Genomic DNA, 12265 nt, shown 5'->3' with positions numbered 1-12265 from the left:
CTGTCAATTAACTTTATCTAACCAATACTTATAGTAGGTACCATTCAAAAACAGCAGAAGACACATACTTCTTAAACATACATGGAATGTTCACTGAGAAGGACAATATTCTGGACATTAGACACATATGAACAGATTTAGAAGTGTAGAAATCATATAATCATGTCCTCACACTACAGTGAAATTCAGTTGGAAATCAGTAATGGAAAAATTGCTGAAAAATCTCCAATATTTAAAAATTAAACAACTTACTTCTAAGTCACACATGGGTCCAGAAAGTCTCAAGGAAAATTTCAAAATACTTTTAACTAAGTTAAAATAAAAATGCAACTTGTCAAGATGCAGCAAAGCACTATTTAGAAGGAAAATTATAGCATTGAATGTGTATGTTAGAATGAAATACCTAAAATTAATAAATGAAGCTTCCAACTTAAACTAGAGCAAGAAGAGAAATTTGAATTTGAACTTAAACAGTAAGTAAATAATAAAAATTAGAATGGAAAAAATAAAATTATAAGTACTAAAAAAAGAGAAGGCAAGAGTGTAAGATTGTAAGATGAGTCTCTGCAAAGATTCATAAAATTGTTAAACCTCTAATAACGCTAAGCAAAGGAAAAAGATGACACAAATTATTAATACAACCAATGAATGAGAAGTAATTCTCAGTCTATGGACGCTGAAAGGACAATCAAGGCATGTCATGAACAACTTTGAGACAAACTTGAGAATTTATATGAATTGGATGTTTTTTGAAAGATAAATTGCAAAATTTCACAAAAGAAGAAAAAGGTATTTTGAATAGTTTTATAGTTGTTATATAAAGAGTCATTATTAATTATTTTTCCCCAATACCCACCAAGCACAAATGGTAGCACTGTAAATTCTACCAAACATCTAATGTTAGAAATGATGCCAAATCTTCACAATCTCTTGCAGATATTAGAAGCCAAATGAATACTTTCTAATTCATCCTGAGTCTAGTATTATCCTAATACCAAACCATATAACTAGAGCCTTATATCTCTTTTTATAATTGTGAGGAAAACTTTCATCAAAATATTAGCAAAGCAAATCCAAAAAGGTATAAACTAATTATATCCAATAGTCAAGAGTGATTTATTCCATGTATGCAAACTCAGCACCTGAAAATAAATACTATTACATCAACAAACTAAAGAAGAAAAATCTTATCATTATATTAATTGATGCAAAAAATGCATTTAATAAAATCCAATACTGACTCAAACCAAAAGCTTCCAGAAAACTAAGAGTAAAGAAAAATTTTCTCAATGTGATGAAGAAAATTTACAAGCAACTTGATGCTTAGTATGAGAAAGTAATCACTTTCTTCATAAGATCAGGAACAAAGCAAGAATCACTCCTCACTCAGCACTCATAATCATACAGCACTAAAATCCTAACTAATTCAATCACAAAGAAAGAAATAAAAAAGCATTCAGATTGGAAAGAAAGAAATAAAATTGTCTCTGATAGTATATGGCATGAAAGTTTGCATAGAAAATCCCAAAGAATTTTCCCAGAGTTCTTGGAACCAAGTAAGTAAATCAAGATCACAGAATACAAGTGTTAATATACAAAATTCAATTTCTCTTACATACACCAACAATGAACAACTGGAATTTTAAAAATCAATATCTATATATGAAATATCTATGCATAAAAACTATATCTTTATAAAGTGATATCCTTATATGAAAATCAGAATTGTTTGGTATCTAAAAAGTGAATCAAGGAGGATACATCTAACAAAATGTATATACAACACACATATGGAAAACTAAAGACACTGATTTTTTTTTTTTAAGCCTCAAAGACATACATGAATTGAGAGAGATTCTGCATTCATTGACTGGAGAATACAATATTGTTAAGATGTCAAATTTTCCAAAACTTGATGTTTGGAAAATTGTGTATTCAACACAACTCCAATGAAAATCCCACAAAGTTGTTTTTCAGATATTGACAATTGTATCATCTTAAAGGATGTGAGCTTCCCTAGTAGCTCAGACAGTAAAGAATCTGCCTGCAATGCAGAAGACCTGGGTTTGATCCCTGGGTTGGGAAGATCCCCTGGAGGAGGGCATGGCAACTCACTCCAGTATTCTTGCCTAGAAAATCCCCATGGACAGAGGAGCCAGGTGAGCTACAGTCCATGGGGTCATAAAGAGTCAGACACAACTGGGAGACTAAGCACTGCACAATATGGTATGTAGGTTGTTAGTAGTACAATTAACTGGATATTTTAGTTTCCTAGGGTGCCCATGATAAATCACTACATCCTAGGTGTCTTAAATCAACAAAATCTATTCTTCCATTGCAAAAAGCCAGAAGTCCAAAATCAAGGGGTCAATAAAGCCATGCTTCGTCTTCTTAGCTTCTAGTGCTCCTTCTTGGTATTCCTTGACTTGGATATATATCACTCCAATCTCTGCCTTCATCTTCATATGATGTGCATACCTCCATGGCTGTACCTCTGTGTCTTCACATGGTCTTCTTATAAGGTCACCGATGATCATAAATGTAGTATGAACTCATCACAAGTATCAACGTTAGGATTTTAACATATTTTAGGGAGGAAATAATTTAACCCACAACACTGGATGGAGAGAATATGGGAACTCACTGTGATGGCTCCAAAATGATTATTTAAATTTAAACAGCTTTAAAATAAAAAGCCATTTTAAACAGAAGTAATATTAATGAAAATTACTGGAAATTCTAATAGGAATACTAATTTTCTCCAGAAAAAAATTCCTTTCATACTATGAGAGTAATCTAAGAGGCTTACTTATTTTCCAGAGAAAAAATACCTTAAGTTCAAATGACTGTCTGATTCAAATCTGAGACTAAAGAGGTTGAATTAAGTTCTTTATTACAACTCTATAACCTTTGTCATGTCACTGAGGTACTCAAGCAGTGAAATAAATTTATTAAAGCTTTGTATATAAATATGCTGCTGCTGCTGCTGCTGCTAAGTCACTTCAGTCATGCCTGACTCTGTGTGACCCCATAGATAGTAGCCCGCCAGGCTCCCCCATCCCTGGGATTCTCAAGGCAAGAACACTGGTGTGGGTTGCCATTTCCTTCTCCAATGCAGGAAAGTGAAAAGTGAAAGTGAAGTCGCTCAGTCGTGTCCGACTCTTAGCAACCCCATGGACTGCCTCCCACCAGGCTCCTCCATCCATGAGATTTTCCAGGCAAGAGTACTGGAGTGGGGTGCCATTGCCTTCTCCAGTATATAAGTGAATTTTTAACACTATATATTGTGCAAAAAAAAGTTTAGAAATATTTTACTGTCTCTATGAAGTTAAAAATGTTAATATAAAACCATTTGAAAAGATAAATGCCCTTTCAAAGAAGGCAAGATAGGCATGGAAACATTAAAGAAATTTAATTGTAACATTTACTACTATAAAATAAAGAGCGATGCAATTGGACAGGACTAACTAAACATGGTGCTTCCGTGGTATTCATGATATGAAAAGCCTTTGTGAATTTTTCAAAACTAAGACTCTAACATTGGCACATTGCTAATAACTGAAGATTCATTTTTATTTCACCAGTTTTCCCATAATGGTCTCTTTCTGTCTGGGGGTAGAATTCAAGATGCTTCATAATATTTAGTTGTTATCTCTCCGTGGTCTCCCTTGGTCTCCGTTGTCCTTGATTTTCATGAATTTGACAGTTTAAAAGAGTATGGACCAGGTATTCCCTGCAATGCATTACCATCTGGGTTTGTTTGGTGTTTTTCCTATGATTAATCCAGGGTTATGGGGTTTGGGGAAGAATAGTATAGAGGTCAAATACCCTTCTCTTCACATCTTATCAGGGCTACATGCTGTATGGCATCACTGATTCATCTAGTCATTTTGTCACTTAGGGTATTTTTTCACAGATTTTTCCACTGTACAGTTTTTTGGGGTTTTTTGTTGTTGTTGTTGTTGTTGTTGTTTTTTCCTTTCCCTCTTCTAGTCTTTGGAAATGAGGAGTCAATAAACCTTACCTCCAATGTGATGATGCTGACCTCAAGGGAGGACATTGTCCCTCCCCAGGATATTAAGTTGCAGGGAATTAAGTTCTATCTCCTGGAAAGGAGAGTATCTGTGCACATATATAATTCATTTTGAGAGACAAGTACAATTAAAGCAACACAGTTTTTGTAGGGTTGTATTGAATAGTTTGTTTTCATTAATTAAACTTTGTTATAATAAAAAATGGTATTAATATATACATTTTTTTTGGCCATTCTGGGTCTTTGTTGCTGTGCCGGCTTTTCTCTAGTTGCAGTGAATAGGGGCTACTCACTAGTTGAGGGGCGCTGGTTTCTCATTGAGGTGGCTTCTCTTGTACTAGCTCTAGGGTGCGTGGACTTCAGTGGTTGTGGCATATGGCCTCAGTTGTTGCAGTTCCTGGGCTCTAGGGCACAGGCTCAAAGATTATGGCACATGGGCTTACCTGCTCCTCTGTGTGTGGGATCCTCCTGGATCGGGGATTGAACCCGTCTCCTGCATTGACTGGCAGATTCTTTATTACTGAATCACAGGGAAAGTTCCAATATTAATGATCTTAGTTAATAATATTTATTCAACTTTAGTCTTATGGAGCAATTAAAGTGGTATTTAACACTTTACCACTTTAATTGCTCCATAAGACTAAAGAAAATCCCATGGACAGAGGAGCCTGGTAGGCTACAGTCCATGGGTTCCATCGCAAAGAGTCGTACATGAGTGAGCGACTTCACTTTCACTTTTCACTTTCATGTATTGGAGAAGGAAATGGCAACCCACTCCAGTGTTCTTGCCTGGAGAATCCCAGGGACGGGGGAGCCTGGTGGGCTGCAGTCTATGGGGTCGCTCAGAGTCGGACACAACTGAAGCGACTTAGCAGCAGCAGCAGCAACATAATCCTGTGAAAAGTCGCTCAATCATGGCCGACTCTTTGTGACCCCACGGACTATAGCCCACGAGGCTCCTTTGACCATGGAATTCTCCAGGCAAGGATATTGGAGTGGGTAACCTTTCCCTTCTCCAGGAGATCTTTCTGACCCAAGGATCAAACCCCAGTCTCCTGCATGGCAGGAAGATTCTTTACCATCTGAGTCACCATGAAAGCCCAACCCTAGGTAAGAATAATTGATTTAAGTCCGTGTAAACGTTTTTGAATGAAAGCATATTTAAATTAACCTATTCTTGTTCCATTTATTTCTGTTGATAATGATATGTATATTTATTTTGGTCCTCCAGGAGGTTTTTCTTTTTTTCCTTTTTATCCTTTCCATTTAAAGTAACCTAGGAGGCAATTCATAATTCACTGTATTTAGCTACTTTTACTGTTTACTGCATTTTTTTTCCTGATGAGTATTTCATGTAAGCTTGTGTTTATAAGAATATTGGCAAAAAATAGATGAAATACTGCCCTCTCAAAGTGAAGCGTTCTTTGAGGCTTAATGGAAAAAGAACTCAACCTGTATCCTATTTTAGTAGCAGTCATTCCAAGGCTCAACAGTCTTTAGCTGCTCTATCCACTGGTTTTATTCTATTGCCTTAACAAAGTAATTTATATCCTGAGCATTGTTTACATTTCCGTTTATGAATCCAGCGATCTGCAGATCTGTCAGTGGAAGGGATACAAACATTGAAGTCAGTCATTTGATTTCCCTCTCTGCCAGTTATTAGCCTTGGGATTTCAGGCAATTTAAGTTAACTTGTATCTTTTTCCTCATTTATAAAATGAGGTGAATAGTTACAAACTTTATAGCACTGTTTAATTATAGAAAGCAGTGCTTGAAAAGTACTGATTTGAGTACATGCCCTAGAAGAGGCACTCAACACACTTTTTTCACTTTCTCCTTTCATCTTGAGAATCAGGGGTGTTCAACCCCAACTGATTGTTCACTTTCTCTTTGAACTTGGGAAAAGTTCCTTAACCTTGAGTTTGATCTCCTTTCTTGAGAAGGACTAATACACCATTTCTCATTTTTGGTGAAAAAATGTACAATCACTTAACAAAATCCTTGATAATATGGCTTCTCCAGATTTCATTTCCCCTTCACTTTCTCCTCATCTTGAACATAAACTCATATTTGTATTCTAGTGACTATTCACAATTCTATCTTCCATTTCAAAAAACTGTCAAAGTGCTATGGACCAATTCATTACTAGTAGCTCCTAAACTAATAAAGACAAAGTTTAGAACTAATTTTTAAGTGACCCATGAAAACTTGTGTAATAATACAAGACACTTGTCCTGGAGAGCTTGGTTAAACTGGCTGTTTATTTTACTAACTCATGTATGTCCTGTCTGCTTAGAAAGTATTTAAAGTAGACCCTGAGACTGATGGCAGGGAAATCTGTGTTTCTCTCCTGTCTTGGCCACTCACAGTCCTTATAGCCTACAGTAAGGTGTGGAACCTGAGTCACAGTTTCCTAATCTCTAAGCAATATTGATATAGAAGTATAGGGTGGTTGTAAAAATTAAATGATATAGGTAAATATATAATTTTATATGTATATATATTTAAATAGAGTATATAATGAATACATCACCATATACAATGAAAAATGTGTGTGTTTGGTAGTTCTGAGGAGTTATGCATGATGATTAACAATATTTTCCTGGATCCTTTATATTTTATTTGAATCTGTCTATAGAATGCAGAGCTAAAGGCTAAAGCAATTTCATAAAGGAGGTCCTTAACATTTTAGGTTTTGACTCTTTGTTCTTTTCCAGCAAGAAGCTTCAGGTGTTGCATCTCACCAAGCCCTCTGCCTGAAGTGGAATGGGCAGCACAGACAGTGGCCTGGCTAACTACCAGCTTACCAGGAGGGGAACTTGCTTAATTGCCTGAATGCTGGCTTCACAAAGCAGCTTTCACACCTAAAGCTGGAGCAGCTCACATCTGTGCCTGTCAGGCTTCTGCCTTGCAGATGAAGAAATCAGCTGTGCCTGGTCCCCGCAGGATACCCAGGGGGTCCAAGCCTCATGCATAAAGTCAAAACACACAAGCTCATTTCCATATAGAATACAAATAACATATTCATTTAATAAGATAACTCCTGAAACTTCCCACACATATGATTTCAAGCTCCTATGCAGGTAATTACAATCCTGCTTAGGGAAAATCGATGAAACCATTAGATCAAAACCAAATTCTCTTCATTTTATCTGCACATGCGTCATCTCCATGTGCATTCATAGTGCTTTCCTTAAAGACACTCACCCAGAACAATTTTTCTCTTTAATGTTGAGGTAATTTATGGTATTACTTCAGGCTATGTGCTGCGTGTGTGTGTGTGTGTGTGTGTGTGTGTGTGTGTACAAATGCAGTAGAAAAGAAGGAGAGAGGACTTTTAGCTTTTATGGATATAAGTGTATTATTCATTTTATAACTATAAAATGTATATTTTTATTACTGTACCCTCAAAAGAATCGCTAGCTGCTGACAAAGTGCAGGCACTCACAGGATGCTATATAATAAAGGACCATGCTCGACTTCACGACTGAGAGCCCCAACAGGGTTCTAATAATGACACCTCTGATGGTGAGATTTTAATTACTCAGCTACTGCTCAGTGCAGCAACAGCATAAACGGGGGAGAATGCACATCGTGGGCAATTTTGCACTTTCAGTATTACCAGTTGTGGTTGTTTTGTACTGTTTTGACTAGCTAAGCTGCAACTACGTTTCCCCAGAATTTCCTTCCCTGCCTCCTTCCTGGTTAGGGTCAGCCACCAGAAACATTGGTGCAAAGGACAGAGTGTAGAAATAGAAGTAGAGCAACAGGCGTTATACTCTGAAAGTTTGTGAGAGGTGCCTCAGCCACTGTAGCTCACACAGGATGTCACTGATGTGCGGGCTCATTTTCTAGGTGTTGGTTGTAGTTAGGAGGCGGCTTCTGCAGTTTCACCTGGATCTCCTTCATCAGCTTCCTCAGACCCCGGGCCAGAGAATTATGAAGTTCTGTGGTTCCAATAAATATGTTCTTTCTAACTACTTTGAATTGATATCCATTCCCAAATTCAGTTTAACTTAGGGTCTTAGTGGTCTAACTCAGAGGTTGAAATTCAAAGCCAACGTATTAATTATAATTCATCGTCTCTTGAGTATAATGCTTCATAAAGTTCACAGAGGTGGGCCACAATATTATCCAGAGTATGGTCATAATATTTTTATGGCAACTGGTGCTTCTATTAAAGGTTGTTAGTTGTTGTTGTTATTTAGTCACTAAGTTGTGTTCAACTCTTTTGCGACCCATGGACTGTAGCCCAGCCAGAGTCCTCTGTTCATGGCATTTTCCAGGCAAGAATACTAGAGTGTGTTGCCATGTACATTTTTCTTCTAATTGTCATTCTTGTTTTAAACAAGAGGAGGGCAGGTGTCCCAACAAAGTAAGACAAGTAAGAATCAGCAATGTTCAACTTGTACCTACTTTATTCAAGGCCAGTCTTATATGTTAATTACTATTCAATATGCTTTTAAAATTAATTTTGGTTGGAGTAGTTACTTTACAATGTAGTGTTAGATGCTGCTGTACAGAAAAATGAATCAATTATACATTGGGCTTCTCTGGTGGCTCAGAGGGTAAAGCATCTGCCTGTGATGCAGAAGACCCAGGTTCGATCCCTGGGTTGGGAAGATCCCCTGGAGAAGGATATAGCAACCCACTCCAGTATTCTTGCCTGGAGAATCCCATGGATAGAGGAGCCTGGTGGCCTACAGTCCATGGGAAAGAGTCGGACACGACTGAGCAACTACACTTACATATCTCCTCTTTTTAAAGATTTCCTTCCATTTTAGGTCACCAATGAACATGCCATAGAGTTACTTGTATAACTCTATACAGTAGGTTATATACAGTCAGTTCTCAGTAGGTTCTCATTAGTTAGCTATTTTAGACATAGTGGTGTACATATGTAATCCCAGTCTCCCAATTCATCCCATCCCCTCTGCCCCTTTTGGTATCCATAAATTTGTTCTCTTAATCTGTGTCTCTATTTCTACTTTGCAAATAAGTTCATCTGTACAAATTTTATAGATTCCACATATATGTGATATTATTCAATATTTATTTTTCTCTTTCTAACTTACTTCATTCTTTATGAAAGTCTCTAGGTCTATGCAAGTCTCTGCAAATGGCACTATTTCATTACTTTCTATGGTTGAATAATATTCCATTGTATATATGGACCACATCTTCTTGATCCATTCTTCTGTCAATGGACATCTAGGTTGCTTCCATGTCCTGGCTATTGTAAATAGTGTTGCAATGAACATTGGAGTGCATATATCTTTTTGTATTATCATTTTCTCTGGGTTTATGCTCAGGAGTGAGATTACTGGGTATGGTAGTTCCATTTTTAGTTTTTTTGAGGAACCTCCATACTGTTTCCATAGTGGCTGTACCGATTTATATTCCCACTAACAGTCCTTTTCCACATCCTCTCCAGCATTTATTGTTGTAGACTGTTAGATGATGGCCATTCTGATTGGTGTAAGATGACATCATTGCAGTTTGATTTGCATTTCTCTAATAATGCCAGGAGCCAGCGTGAGGAACTCTGCCCATGGCAAAGGTCATGAGGAAGGAGGCTTCAGCATACGCAAAGGCGGAATCAAGCCTCAGCATCTACCCCCAAAACCAGAGTGCCTACTGTATTGTTTTATGCTCTCACCTATACCTCTGACTTTACGGGGGGCTGACCCCCCATCACCATTTCTCTCGGAGAAGGAGTTAACTTGCAGCTCCAGTTAATAAAAATTCCTGGGTGTGACAAGAGTGTTTCAACTTACAAACTCCTCTGAAGTTTCTCTAGCCTGCCTGAGTGGGTTCGTCCGGCCATATGTGATTGTTTACAGCCTCCCAGCCTAAACTTTCTATATACAGACTCTTTTGAGAAGTTAGAAAATCATTAGTATAGTATAGTAGATTGATTAGAAATTATACTGATGAAGGGTTTTCATTTGTTGAGCCAATATTTGCTGCTAAATCTTCATATTCCCTGCCCTTATAATGAATATAACTAGCATATAGTAGAAATAAGTATTAACCTTTAAGATTAACCATGTTAAACCTTAGGCTAAGTAAATTCCTTTCTTGACTGTAACCCACTACACCCTCACCCTATAGGAATGCAACTTTATTTGGAGGGTGGCGCTTGGTTTAAGAAAAAAATCACACCTGGAAAAAATAAGTTTTCTGGTTGACTGACCGTTATCAGAAAGGGCCATAAAATGTCAGCAGGCCTCATGGCCAGAAGATGATGTAAAACCCATAAGACCTTTGTATACATTTATATGAAGCACGTGATTTTGACAAGGGTCAGGTCTGCTGGCCCCCACATGACTCTGTATTCATCCCTATGTATAACAAAAAGTATATAAGCAAACCTGAAAAATAAAGAAATGGGATCAGTTTCTGGAAAGACTGATTCCCCTGTGTCGTTCTTTCTTTCCCCTTCTGGCTGAATTCCCATCTGGAACATGGGTGCTCACCAAGCCTGCTAATTTTGCCTGGGCTTCTAAGATCGGACTAGGGAGGCCTCAGTGCCTCCTCTCCTTCAGGAGAACGGAAAGACGCCTGTGGCCTACGAGGTGGTGATTGGTATTCTACGTAAACCAAGTTATTCAGCCTCTTTCTCTCCACTAATATTTCCTACTACACTATCTGTTTCTAATCTCTCTATATATCTGTAATTAAATAAGTTTTTTCCTAGGACGCCGATTCCATCTCTCCTTTGAATTACCCTGGATCCACCGGGGCTGGACCCCGGCATAATAATTAGTTATGTTGAAAATATCTTCTTGTGTTTGTTATTTATTTGTATATCTTCTTTGGAGGAATGTCTCTTAAGATCTTCTGCCCATTTTTTTGCTGGACTGTTTGTTTTTTGATATGTATTTCAAGTTATAGCTGAGAAATTCTCCCAACCCAACTCCCAGGTGCTTAGGAAATATTTTCAGAGGAGCTATAATATCTTTACTGGTGGTCTGTAACAATGTCTTTCTCATTAGAATTAGTGATGTCTCCATTGTGTTAAAGATCTGGTAATTCCTGAAAAATCTCTAACAAAAATACTAAATATGCTGCCAGAAGTAACACTGTAAGCTATAGCCTCCTAAGTGGAAATAAATTATATGTATTAGCAGTTTTTTTTTTTTTTTTTGGAAAAGCTGACAGCTGGGCATAGAGGAACCAAGTCACAGAACAAGAATGTTGGTCAAGAAAAGAAAAATGGAATGAAGTGCGACACTGGCCCTTGCTAAGGAGTGAACACCAGAGAAGTAACAGCTTAGACATCTATGGTTTACAGATATTAAAATTTTCCATATAAACATGAATTCTTTCTCTGTAAGTTATGGGGAAAGCTTGCCTTAAAGTACCAGAATGACAGGGGGAGTATTTGACTTAATGTACATTAGATTTTTGCTTTATCAGAAACCTAAGTAGCGTCTTCACTTTCCTCACTGACAGCTCAAGTGGAGTGTTGCCAGCCTGTGGTTATGGAGTTGAAGAGAAAGACAGTCATGGTGGCATTGGGTTGGGGAGAGGTACAAGATTAAAATCATTGCAATATTTATATAACCATGGCCAGCAAAGTCAAGTCCTGCCATGAAAAGATCTTCAATAAATTCACTGTGTCTCCTGCCAGATTCCTCTCCCACATTAGATGTTTTCTTTCAAACTTACAAACATTTCATACTCCTCAGAAAGCAATGTAGCCTTCTGATGAAGCACTGAGTAAACGGAATCTCTCTCCTTAAGTAGCGAGGATGCCACTTTACTTATGTAGCTCACAGTAATAAATCTTTTCTAATATACTTTTATGCCTCCTCAGTATTCATGAAGCAAGCTTGACTTAGAGATCCTTGATGAGAGTTCAGTTCAATTCAGTCACTCAGTCATGTCCAAGGGACTGCAGCACACCAGGCTTCCCTGTCCCTTGATGAGAAGGGTAGTCTTTTTCAAATTCAATAAACTTTTTCTTAAAATAAACTTTTTAAGAATCATGGTTACAAGTTTTTTTTTCCTACTCATTACTCATAAAATTTTTCATATACAAAATAATTTTATTAGGTAATGCTATTTTTAAAATCTTAGACTCCTAGTTTTCATTCGCAGGTAAATAGAACAACAGATATATGGACTGATAGATATATATGAATATATTTATAGATAATAAACATAGACATAAATATAGACACAGATGGATTTATTTAATCAAGTTTGAAAGGACAAAAAGCAGAT

The 12265-nt window shown here is 37.2% G+C and overlaps 1 non-coding gene across 1 annotated transcript; it reads left to right on the top strand.

The window, feature by feature from the left end:
- Window positions 1-8583: 8583 nt before the first annotated feature.
- On the top strand, window positions 8584-8655 carry TRNAH-GUG. The gene has a single exon. It is a non-coding gene; the product is annotated as a tRNA-His (tRNA).
- The last annotated feature ends 3610 nt before the right edge of the window (window positions 8656-12265 follow it).

This window comes from Oryx dammah, unplaced genomic scaffold, assembly GCF_014754425.2.
Source record: "Oryx dammah isolate SB20612 unplaced genomic scaffold, SCBI_Odam_1.1 HiC_scaffold_4, whole genome shotgun sequence".
NCBI lineage: Eukaryota > Metazoa > Chordata > Mammalia > Artiodactyla > Bovidae > Oryx > Oryx dammah.
The sequence above is the reverse complement of the archived record's forward strand: the minus strand, read 5'-3'. Positions and strand labels throughout refer to the sequence as shown.